Source organism: Rhagoletis zephyria, unplaced genomic scaffold (assembly GCF_001687245.7).
Source record: "Rhagoletis zephyria isolate East Lansing unplaced genomic scaffold, Rhagoletis_zephyria_1.1 Rzeph_scaffold_04657, whole genome shotgun sequence".
Lineage (NCBI taxonomy): Eukaryota > Metazoa > Arthropoda > Insecta > Diptera > Tephritidae > Rhagoletis > Rhagoletis zephyria.
This window is the reverse complement of record NW_016161740.1, coordinates 13,837-27,399: the sequence shown is the minus strand read 5'-3', so window position 1 is coordinate 27,399 and position 13,563 is coordinate 13,837. Positions and strand designations below refer to the sequence as shown.

Genomic DNA, 13,563 nt, shown 5'->3' with positions numbered 1-13,563 from the left:
TTGTATTGTTATTTCTAAGTGTTATCCTCTAACTTTTTATTAACAAGTTTTTGTTGAGTTCATACCATATGCATACACACAAGAAGTACTTGTTTCAGCCCCAACCATTTCCGTTACACCATTTCCATTGCATCATTTCCGTTGCATCATTTCCGTTGCACCATTTCCATGTGCAATTTCCGCTGAATTTGCCAATTTAAGAGCGAAATACACCACACAAGCGGTTTGACAAACCAAGCGAAATTTCCCTTTGCTTCAAGCCATTTGTGCTGTGTATGGGGGTGTTTGAAGGTTTGACAAACCGCCGTCAAACCTTCAAACACCCCCATACACAGCACAAATGGCTTGAAGCAAAGGGAAATTTCGCTTGGTTTGTCAAACCGCTTGTGTGGTGTATTTCGCTCTTAACTCCCACCCAACCAACCGCCGCTAAAGAAGTTTCACTTCAAAAAGGTTGCCTTTTCATTGCCCCTTCCTTAGTATATGTGCGTAGAGAGCACAGAGATGGCAACATCAGAAACTATGAGGGCTATCGAAATGTGAAGTGTATACTTTTTATGGAGAATTTTATTTGCTTTCATTGCCGTATCTCGTATTCCGATTATTCAATTGGTTCGTAAGATATATGTGATTAAGTGCAACCACTCTTTTTTTTTTAAGCTGAATAAAGGTAAATTGCAAATATCTCGAAAATGTATCTATACGAAAAAAAACTAACTCGATTTTCGATATCAGCGAGCGATTCTACATAAAAAATTGGATAGTGGTGCTTGGAGAACAAAAACAAAATCCAAATTTGTGATCCAGTGTAATCATTCAAAAAACTCAAAAGCTATATTAATACTAATACTACTATAAAAAATTAAAGGTAAAACCGCTGAGAGGCAGCTAACATAACAAAAATGTTTTCTAATTTTCAATCGCTCACATTTCAGTCTCAAATAAAGCAAAATTTAATATTTTCATTTATTTATTTTTTGTTTTACTTTTATTTGGTATTTGAGTTGCTCTGAAACTTTCAGTTTTATAAAGCAGATAAACTTCAAAAAATAAATCAGGGCCGACGAATTGAGCGAACGGTTTTACCTTTAAATACTTGCATCATGATTTGAAAAAATGTTTTTGAAACAACTACACGGTTTTTTTGATAAAAGAAACTCATCATAAAAAAAAAATAAAATATTTTTTATCATATAAAAATTAAATATAAAAAAATATTTTAAAACTATAAAAAATGTTAAAAACATAAATACGTAAGTACAATAGATGCGGATTTTCCAATTTTCATCCACTACTTGAAAATTCTAATTTCGGTGGCGAACAAATTGCAACAGCTATCACAATTTTCACTATTTTTCATTTTATTGCAACAAAATAGTTAAGAACAAAATTCTAATTTTAGTTGAAAATGTCATTTTTTGACCGAAGAAGAAAAACCGTGCATGTACCAAAAATGCCACATAAATAATAGGTTCATTCCTTATCTTTTTGGACTAAAATCTGAAAAGTGTCAAAATACCAGAGCGTAAGCAAAATGCGCTCACTAAAAGAGAATAACAGGAAAAGTAAAGGAACGCAAAAAACCAAATTTTTAGTTCAAAGAATGGCAACAACAAAACTAACGTCAAATAAGAAAAGAAATGTATGTACAAAACACATTCACACAAGCACAAGCACAATAAACACTTGCTATATCAATTATTTTTTGCCTTCTTCCAATTTCAATTCATTTCTTTTACTTTTTAGATTATTCTCACTTTTAGCGTATTCTTTAATTTCCGTTAATTTAAATTCAGTTGAGTTTGACACTTTTCAGGATTTTGCCAGAAAAAATTCTTCTGACTAAATCTGACTACTTCGGACTGATGAGAGTCACTCTCACTGACTGTTGCTCTCTCATTTTTGCTGTCATTTCCGAGTTAAGGAACGCTTTTTGGACTAAATCTGACTACTTCGGACTTTTTCTGACTATTTCTGGGAGATAAGGAACGCTCCTAATTATACCTTTCCCTGCTTTTGTAAATTTCATTGTATACACACGCCATAAGTCTGATAAGACTATTTGTAGTGTGTTCGTACTGTACGTAAAGCTTTATGTTTATAGTACAGCTTACCACCAATGAGATGGAGCTTTTAGCAAAACTCAAAGCATTGGCGAATGCAGGGTGATCCAAGTGACGAATACAAAAAGGAAACGCTTGCGCAGAGTTGCAAATTCGCAGGGTGCACTTAATTATATATGTTTTCGTTTCCGAACAAGTTTTTTTTTCATGATGCATTTCCGAACAAACTGAAATTCTCAAATCGCTTAGTTCTGGAACCGCTTATGATAACGTCCTGAAATTTTACACAGCAAGATATGTTATCAATACCGTACTTTCGGCGAAAAGTGATAGATTATGGAAAATAGGGCGGGTACCTCCCATTCAAACTGAACTTCTTATATCGACTATGTCTGAAACCGCTTATGATAAGGTAAAGAATTTTAATACAACTACATCTACATATTTACACATCAAGCGGTAAGCATCATTCTTTTGGAAAAAATAACTCGATTTTCGAAATCACCTAGCAATTCTATATAAAAATTGGGTAGTGGCGTTTGCAGAACAAAAACCAAACTGAAATTTGTGATCCAGTGTAATTAAATTATAACTTCTACTAAAAATCTCTCATTACGGTGTTACCGATTTGAAACATAACGTAATTGCCTCAGCCAACCGTTCAGATATTAAAGAAATCGCAACTGCGCATCAGTGTTGCCATTTTGCTGCTTTTGGAGCTAGATTTAGCTCTTTATTTTCCATTCAGCTCCGTAAATTGGGCCTTAGCTCCTAGCTCTTTTTGAGCCCTTTGCAAATTAACTAGCACTGTTTTAGCTCCAGAAAGTTTTAGTTGTGTTTGGTAATATATTAAAATTACAAATCTGTAAGTTCATTGTACAAGTGTTATTTATTTATTTGGATTTGGCGATCTCAGGCTATTTTCGATATCTTCATATTATTCTATTTCGATTAGTACTTAGAAAACTTCCATTCCTAATGCAAATGGCGCGCAAACAAATGGAAAATGGGCAAGTAAGTCAAATAGTTTATGCCAGTAATTCGAGCTCCGATAAGCTCAGACCAAGGTGTATTTAACAAGGTGGTGTTGGCCGTATATAAGTAAAAAATTACACTAACAAATTATTTGCAGATATCCATACTGTCATTAGTATGAGTTACACCAAACACATCATTTTAACGTAATGCCTTCCGCGGCAAAACACTCAGCTGTCGCCCCAACACCACCTTGTTAAATACAACTTGGCTCAGACACTGTATTCTCTCTCAGGCGGCCACGGTAGAAAAGGAAAGCCAAAACTTAAGCATTGATAAAGTTACAAATTTCGAAATTCAGTGGAAAAATATACATTTCTATCCACGGGAAAATACAGACTGCACCATAAACTCATGGATCTAGGTTAATGAATTCAAAAATTAAATAGAAGAAAATCGTTTTTCTAAACGCGCGGATTTTTTTTTTTTTACCTTACTAATTTTACATTTAAGGAGAGAATGAAGTAAAACTTCTCAAAAAACATTTTCGAAAAAAAATTATTTGTAACCCGAGTTTGTATGGTCAATTCAAATATCTGAAATTGCAGATTTTAACAGCTTGTAAAGTACTTTTAGTTCATTGTATAGTTTATATAAGTATGTACATGCATATAATTGTTATAAAAAACTCGAAATATGTATATGCACCTTATTTTGGTTTTAAGTTTTTTTTCGTTGTTTTTATTAAAATTTCGGAAAATGTAAAAACAACTTTACGTCACTAAATGCTCAACTTAAAAGAAAATCTAGCTCTTCATTTTAGCTAATATTAGTATTATTTAGCTCTTTTTAGCTCGTTTTTCGGCCGTTTTAGCTCCAAACGANACTTCTCAAAAAACATTTTCGAAAAAAATTATTTGTAACCCGAGTTTGTATGGTCAATTCAAATATCTGAAATTGCAGATTTTAACAGCTTGTAAAGTACTTTTAGTTCATTGTATAGTTTATATAAGTATGTACATGCATATAATTGTTATAACGAACTCGAAATATATGCACCTTATTTTGGTTTTAAGTTTTTTTTCAGCACTTAAACTTACAAAATTCGTTGTTTTTATTAAAATTTCGGAAAATGTAAAAACAACCTCCTTACGTCAATAAATGCTCAACTTAAAAGAAAATCTAGCTCTTCATTTTAGCTACTACTAGTATTATTTAGCTCTTTTTAGCTCGTTTTTCGGCCGTTTTAGCTCCAAACGAAATTTTTCTCTGGCAACACCGCTGCGCATAGCGGCACTTTCACTTTTCACTACAAGCAGAAATAGGCTCAGCATAGATACTTTGCGGGCAATTTTACTAAAAAAAATCTAATTGAAATACCGACACTTCAATATTCTTTGATGTATTTCCATAATGATCCAATCACATATCCTGAGATTGCCTTGTTATCATTTTTGTTCGTGATTATGAATAAGTTCTCGAGATATTTTCAATTTGCTTTTATTCAGCTTAAAACAAAAAGTGAGTCACAATCTTAAAACGAAGTACGGCAAATGAAACAAAACAAATCAAAATTTTCCATAAATCGTGTATACATAACTTTCCGACAGGACAAACAGTTTCTGACAAATCATTCCTGTTTTTTTTTTNAAAAACTCGAAATATGTATATGCACCTTATTTTGGTTTTAAGTTTTTTTTCGTTGTTTTTATTAAAATTTCGGAAAATGTAAAAACAACTTTACGTCACTAAATGCTCAACTTAAAAGAAAATCTAGCTCTTCATTTTAGCTAATATTAGTATTATTTAGCTCTTTTTAGCTCGTTTTTCGGCCGTTTTAGCTCCAAACGAAATTTTTCTCTGGCAACACTGCTGCGCATAGCGGCACTTTCACTTTTCACTGCAAGCAGAAATAGGCTCAGCATAGATACTTTGGGGGCAATTTTACTAAAAAAAATCTAATTGAAATACCGACACTTTAATATTCTTTGATGTATTTCCATAATGATCCAATCACATATCCTGAGATTGCCTTGTTATCATTTTTTTTTCATGATTATGAATAAGTTCTCGAGATATTTTCAATTTGCTTTTATTCAGCTTAAAACAAAAAGTGATTCACAATCTTAAAACGAAGTACGGCAAATGAAACAAAACAAAACAAAATTTTCCATAAATCGTGTATACATAACTTTCCGACAGGACAAACAGTTTCTGACAAATCAATCCTGTTTTTTTTTTGACTAAAAAATTAAACTTTAACAGGTGAACAATTTATAACAGACAGGTTCTGTGTAAAATTTTTCATTTGTGCAAGACTATTCTGTTACAAAAATAACAATTTACTAATGAATAAAATCTGGAATGATTTATTAATTTGTCAGAAACTATCATACCAAATCGAAAAGTGATATATGTACGGTTTATGCAGAATTTATCCATAGAATAAAAAATTAGCTAGATTTTTGTAATCACCGGGCAAATCTATATAGAAATTCCATGATAAATTTTATTTAATATATCAGCATTTATCACATTCATGTACTTACCTACAGACAAATATTAAGCGATTATTAAAACAAATTCACGCTTGTATTTCATATATATTTTAAATTACATTTATNCAGACAGGTTCTGTGTAAAATTTTTTCATTTGTGCTAAAGACTATTCTGTTACAAAAATAACAATTTACTAATGAATAAAATCTGGAATGATTTATTAATTTGTCAGAAACTATCATACCTAGCGAAAAGTGATATATGTACGGTTTATGCAGAATTTATCCATAGAATAAAAAATTAGCTAGATTTTTGTAATCACCGGGCAAATCTATATAGAAATACCATGATAAATTTTATTTAATATCTCAGCATTTATCACATTCATGTACTTACCTACAGACAAATATTAAGCGATTATTAAAACAAATTCACGCTTGTATTTCATATATATTTTAAATTACATTTATTCGTCATTTCGCTTTACTTTCGTAGAGTTTTTTTTTTTGATTTTCGATTTATAGCTTTTCTTTAGATGCGCTGAACTTAAGTTAAACCTTGAAATTTCATTAAAAGTTAAAATAATTAATATTGGGAATTTCAAATAGTAGGTATGCATACATTTAATTTTTTTTTTTTATGCAAAAAATGTTGCAGAAATTTTATTCACATACTTAACACTGCATGATATTTTTTTTTTTTTGTTTTTTTTGGTATTTGATATTCACTATTTTTTGCATCTTTATAGTTTCATAGGTACATTACAGTTCATTTTAATATTTTTTTTTTCTTACCACTTAAAAAAATTATTTAGGGAGAAGTATGCTGCCTTTTATCAGAAAATACACACATAAATACATGTCAATTTTTTTAAGACTTATGAAGCTAGTTTGATAGATTTATTTAGTTTTTGTTATGTGTCAATAAATGTTTGAATACTTTCTTCGTGTTTTATGTACACTTATGAGAATTTAAAGAAAAATAAGTTGATTTCAATGACTTAGATAAAATTTTTAGTTTAAGTGTAATTTTAAAAGTTTAGTTTAAGTCACATTTATACATAGTTTTTGAGTTGAGTTCTTAAAACTAACAAACCTTGAAAATTTTACACACACACATGTGTGTTTATGTAGTAGTAAATATGTATGTGGTTTTAATATTGCAGAAAAATTTGCTTGAGATTCAAGGAGCTTGTTCACATTTCTTACGCTAAAGCATTAAGTACTGTACTTTTTTTGTTATATAAAAAACACACGCATGTGCTTAGACCTTCAATAATAAGCTGCAATAAAAAAATGTTTTTGTACGCACAGTTAAATAAATATATTAAACTCGGATTTTTTTTGTTTTTTCAGTTTGGTATTTTACAGTGAAATTTTTTATTTATTATATATCCTATATTTTGTATTACTACAAAATCGTGTTTGCTTACCTAATTATTATTATTTTATTTTAGTTAGTTTTGTATAAAATTATAAAAAATTAGGTTTCGTTGTTTCTATGTGTAACCTATTTATTTGGGTTATGTGTTTGCATTGTCGTCAGATTTGTTTGCGGGATTTTTATTCTTTTTCAAAAACGAATAATTTAATGAAAATTATTTTTAAGTATAAACAGCGTAATAATATTTAGAAATCATGTTAATTACCTTCGTTAAAAGAAAAAATACTAGAAGAAGTAGTAGTACAATGATACTGGAAGCGTTTTCCGAAGTAAAGGATGTGTTCAAAAAATTACAGAAAAGAGTCGTACGATGAATGCCAGAAAGCGAGAAGGCCTACAAATTCCAAAAAAACGTACGGCAAAAAGGGCCATTAGACTAAGGGATTTTAGTTTAAAGTTTCGTATACATTTTCCAACTTGGGAAGATTTGGAATGTGGCCAGCTGTTAGTAAATGAGGGTGTTTCCATCTACACCGATAAGTGGGGTCAGGTCCGTACTCCAGTGGCCTTCAGATAAGGCAGTCATATCTCCTGCTTCATAACTGCAATGTTTTCAGGCTTGGATCTTTCCCATACAGAAAGCAGGTTGCCTCATAAATAGTGCGGGAATGTTCGGGTTCCTGAACACATCAATATCGAAGGGGAATACGATATGGCTATTCACGGCTCGCAAATGCAGATAAGCGAAGCAAATAGCTCCCTACAATCACCGATTTATTTTCGAATAATTCGGATTTGAGAATACACCTCAGCTGTAAATAATGATGACCTATGAAACAATCAGGACGACTGTCTGATCTCAATGTCCTTATGACCGTTACTAAATAAGAGAGGAAGAAAGGTACTGAAGAATTATTGACGCTGAAAAAGTCTGCAGTATGTGTGTTTACAAACAAGCTCTTTCGGCAAAAGTTGTCCATATGAAGAAAGCTAAGAGGAACCCATTCACCACCTCTCATAGCTCAACCATCCACCGACGGAGCACCCTTCCGTCTTTGGGTCTGAGAGTGTCATTCTTTAAATTATACAGATATTTTATTACAGTTTGTGAGGCGCACAGTACTGTGAGCAAACAAATAAATAAAAATAATGGGCTTATGTCAGCTGATGCCGTGTATGGTGATCTGCAAGATCCATCTTTTTTATTATATTCTCAGTTGAAAGCCTCTGTACCCAGTGCCGTTTTTAGTTTATATGATAATTCTTTTATTATAAGCACAAACTTACACTTAAATGTGTGAAAAAATTCCACGAAGGTGGGACAGCAAAAAAAAAAAAAACTCATATCTCACTAGTCGTCCAACAATTGGTCTTTTCTATCTAAGTTCAATAATAGTTTAATTCTCATATCTTATATTGTTTTGACAGCTCTCCTTATTGGAGGCGCTTTTTAGTACAGTTAGAGATCGACTCTTCATCTGTGACTGCCTGAAATTCATTTAAATTTAATGTGACTAAAACGGTGTTCACATGGGGGAGGCGATTTTACAGCTGAATCAAAAGTTGTCTGCCTCTCAATATCATTGAAAGCGTTTAGTTGAAAGGCCTTTCACACCAGCCGATTGTTGCTGTCAACTAAAATCTGCCCGAAATATCGCCTCATGCTAACACCGTTTTACTTTTAAGAATCATGTTAGAAAAAAAGTTGCGATTTAAGTCGGAAAATAAAATCTAAATAAAATAAATAAATGGTCTAATAACATTATTAAAATATAAAATTTATTTAATTTCTCTAGTTCTTGTACTGTTGAAGGAATATATAGCTATGTATGCTAAAAGTTTTGCGAAATATTTCATAAGAAAGCATCAAATAACTTGAATTGCACTAAGTAAAACAAACAAAAAAAATCACTACAAAACAGAAATGGTCTTTATTTTAATTTAAAATTTTTATTACTTTTAATAGTTTTCTAAACGGAAGTTTTTATTTTTCAAATTGTATATTTTTTATAGTTCCTACTGTTAAGCTATAAGTTAAAAGTGTGTTCAAAACTTTAAATTTATTCATTTTATGCTTTTCTAAATATGTGTTTTTTTTATTTTTGTTAATATTAATGATATGTTTTATTTCAAAAATTATGCTAGGCCATTTGTTTTTTTTTGTAATATCTTTAAATATATTTAATTATATTGTATGTGTATAGTGTGGTACTTAGAGGACTAGTTGATATACACTGCCATTGGCAATTGATATGTATCGATTTCATGGTTGATATGTTTCGCTTTTAACAAATTTTACACACTCAAATATAAGCTGAGTATAATTTTTTTTTTCTATAAGCTAAAGTTTGCTACATATACACACGTACTTACACATGCGGTGACCATATTTTGGCTAAATTTGTTATAAAAAATTTATATTTTAAACAAAAAATATCACAAATTTCACAAAAACTAAAGAACTAGAAGAATTTCGCAGATTACGAAATTGCTAACCCTCATTATAAGCTCAAAAAAGTATGTATGAGTCCAAATAAGAAGTCATACTAGAGTTTGAAACATAACGCTTTCTGAGTCTTAAAAACAAATATTCCTTTTAATTCTGATTATTAAAAAATTTTTTAAGTAAATTTAAACTCGTTTTTGAAGAATCAAAACGTAAACGCGATTCAGTGTCAACATTGCAAGAAATTAAACCATCTTCTTTGGAATAAATAGTACGGATCCAGTGAGCTATGCCTTCTTCGTTATAGTGTTACCTTGACTTGCGGTGCGCTCAGATTTCAATTTTCTATTCTTAAACTCAATAATTTTGCTTTTTTAATGTGTAAATTTAACTCCTTATCAGGTATTTCAGCCTTTGTTTGGTTGACCCAAAGTAAGTTCAATGCATTTTATGGCACAAAATTCTGATGCGCAAAATTGTCACTGTCTCTTGAACTACACTTACTCTATGTTTCCTTTAAGCATTGAGCTGAACACTCAGCAGAAAATCCTTTTAATTGCGCCAGGCGAAAACAGCAATCGATGGCATCATTCATGGGACCATCAAATGGCATTTTTTAACTGCTTCCTTGCACAAACTTTTCAAATGTGTAAATATTACACATCTATGTCTATTCTCCCTACTTGACCTTCAAAGGACCTCGAACTTTACATGATGGGGGCTAACAGACCTGGAATTCGGATACAGCGCGTCGTATAATATAAGGGATATAGAGGTTTGCTTCAATATGCAGAAACGTTTTTTTTTTCTTTTTTTTTGTAAACATGTGTTGTTTGCAATAAAAATTTACCAAAACACTCATCGGCCGTCTTTCATTCTTCTTCTATTTTTATATATGTATGTACGTATGTATTTAATATGGAATGTATGGTCACCACAATAGTATGCATTACACACTTACGAAATTGCACTACCTTATGTAGGTAGATGTCTGCCACTTTTTGGTTTTAATTTTTAACCTAAAAAGTTATCTAAAGATTTTATTTTAATACTACAAAATTATACTAAGTATGAGCCTTAAATTTACTATATTGTGCTAAGCTAAATACATGTTTATATATGTATGTATCTAAATTGAATGATATTGGTAATTATCATACATGGAACTAAATTTCTCTATTAATTTTATTTATTTAATACTAAATTTTTGCACACCTTTTATTCAGCCTCTATTTTGATATGTTTTCGAATGAGTTCAGCGAGTTGGTAAAGTTTTCGGTTGTCAATAGCGCAAATGTGCAGCCAAAACTTATTTTCAACTACATACATTGATAGTTGTTGTGTTGTATATTATGGTCTTCAAATTAAATATTCAATTTGAATTTTTGTAGTCGTTTAGGCAGCACATTCCAACTCGCACTTACATACATACATGCTACCTGCTCTTATTTTACGCAGATGTCATATATTTAATTTTCCTTAGTATTTTATATGTATAGCAGAGATTTCTCGAAAAACTTTTTTGTTTTTACATTTGCATTACACTTCACTCCTCTTGCGCGTCGCTTAAATGCGCGCAACATTTTCATTGTTTAATCTGCTTTAACTTTACCGTGTAGTTTGACATAAACAACTTTTTTTCGCTTTTCTGTCATTTTTGTTTTTTTTTTTGTTCTACTTATTGGATAATATATTTTTAATTATCTTTAACTGTACTTGCTTACTTGCTAGAAAATCACATTTAGTTGCTTTACAAGTTCTTTACTTATTACTTTATGTAAAATACACTCCTTAAACTATTTCAATGAAAAATTAAATAAAAAACGCATTAATAACAATATAAACACATTATAAAAACATACAAATATTCAATTTTTTTTTAATTATAACTTTTACTAAAGAGTATCGCAACTGTTTTGGTTTGGGTTGTCAAAAAGATCGATCTCTTTGCGCAAGAAAAGTATACAACAATATTGCTTTTCAAAATCTGTATTTATCGTAAAAAACTTCGGTAAAATTTCTCATTGCCTTCTTATATTTTTTTTAATATCAACTCAATCCGTTCTGCATATTACTAATATTTTTTTTTTATAATTTGAAACTCTTATTATATTGGGAAAATTTGGGCATAATCAAATTGTTGTTCAAATAATTCATGCCTTTTAATGGAAATTTGGTGTTTTAGTTGTAATCGATTTGAGTATTTCACATCTTTAGAACTCACTTATCCGCAGAGTTGCGAATATGTCGCTTACGTCGCTGGATCGCAGTCGTCACGATTTGAATATTAGAAAATTATAAATAAAATAAAACAAAGTTAAAGTTATATAGCTTTATTCATAAGAAATAAAGTAGCTTCAGAAAAGGTTTGTAAAGAGAAAAATGTATCTTTATTTATACTTTACTTTTTATGAATAAGGCCATTAAATTATACCAGAGTCTATAAATCAGACGTTCATCTCGATTCTCAAGTAATTTTACTGCCATTATACAATACTATAATTTCCTTAACGAAATTTATACAACTTTTCACTTTAGCGTGATTACGAGAAAGAAAAATATTTTAAATTATTACAAGTGTATATAAATTGTTAATGTAGTAATGTAAATAAAATAAATCATTAATAAACTTGAATATCTTAGAAATTCCAAAACTCATCCTAAACTGGAGACCAGTAGATATAATCTCTTCGATTTTGATATAAAGCTTAAGCGAAATTCGGCTTACACTTTTTTGTATGTTCTTCTTGTTATTGCGGCGTTGCTAAAAAAATGTAATAATTATACACTCAGAAAAATGTCAGCTAAATATAATTCCATCAACAAAAGATTTGGTGTTGAGAGAAACACATTTAGCCAGTATCCGAATTAGGAAATAATGGTGTTAACCAGATATTGAGTAAACGGCCATTAATGCTTTTCATCTTCCTTGAGGACTTCACATATTCTTGGAAGACCGGATCGATTTTTATCTCATTGCAAAGCAACTCAGCGCATACGAGGTAACAATCTTGTGTGATTTTCCTTGGACAGTACGCTATACTTACGGTGACCAGATTTCTGTGGGCATAAATCGGGACAGTTCTAAAGTATCGAATCAAAACATAAAATTTTGATTTAGAATAAAAATACACAACATGGTTTAATTAATAATTTAACTTTTTCGGCGTTTTCCCACAATATTTAAATTTTGAAATATACAGTCGGAGCTATTATGGTGATTTTTGTTAAATATTTGCAAAGTTTAAAAACCTAAAATTTTTTGTTATTTTTCCACAAAAATATAGTTTAATTTAATATATTTTTATTAAAATGTTGAGTTTTTAATTTGATCTTTTAGAATTTTTTGAGTATGTCGTTTTGAACCCTATCAAAAATTTTAATATGATAAAGTGAATGTTTAAGGGGGCTGGAAAATCGGGTGGATTTTTAATATTTTTTTTTTCCTGACGGCTTTTGCGGATTTTTTTCATACAAAAAGTGCAATTTGTAAAAACTGGCATTGTTTTTTTATTTCTTTGCTTATCTTTTTCCTATCCATAAATTTTTGATTTAATTTCATTCAAAAAAAAAAAAAAAAAAAANGATTGAATATTTAATAAAGAAAATAAGTATGTTTATGGTTGGCTTTGTTTATGGCTCCCTTATAATCTATGTCCTTTGAGAATGGTTTTTGGGCTAGAGTGCACGGAGACCTTCTATTAAATTTATAAAAAAAGGTTGAAAATCGCGATTTAAGCGGTACAAATGCTTCAAATCGGTACGAATGGTCACCGTAGCTATACGGCACGTATTAACAACATACATACATATGTATGTATAAAGCTTGCACTAAAATCTGCAACCACAGTAAGATTTGATTCTCTTAATACAAAGATATTTTACTTGAAAAATTCCTACCATTTTATTTAAAGCACATTCGAAGAAAATATTAAATTTGATTTCTTGGTGAAAACATGCAAACATACATATGTATGTACTATGTACATATATAATTAATGTAATAATATTTTCATAAAATAATCTGAAAAGGGTATTAACAGCTTAGCAGGCAACAATAACAAGAACAGCATACAGAAAACGATTTTAAATTATAAACAAAATTTGCAATATTTAGTGTTACTTTCCTATTGCATTTTTAATTTTTCTCTTTATTTAGCATAAATATTTTAGTATGCTTTCAATGTTAGTAGCTTG

The 13,563-nt window shown here is 30.2% G+C and overlaps 1 long non-coding RNA gene across 1 annotated transcript; it reads right to left on the bottom strand.

Annotated features, from left to right (window-relative positions):
- Positions 1-11,412: 11,412 nt before the first annotated feature.
- Positions 11,413-12,190, bottom strand: LOC108371037 (uncharacterized). Its single transcript, XR_001848709.1, has 2 exons — positions 11,879-12,190; positions 11,413-11,754 (listed from the first exon to the last, which is right to left on the bottom strand). It is a non-coding gene; the product is annotated as an uncharacterized LOC108371037 (long non-coding RNA).
- Between the last annotated feature and the right edge of the window lie 1,373 nt (positions 12,191-13,563).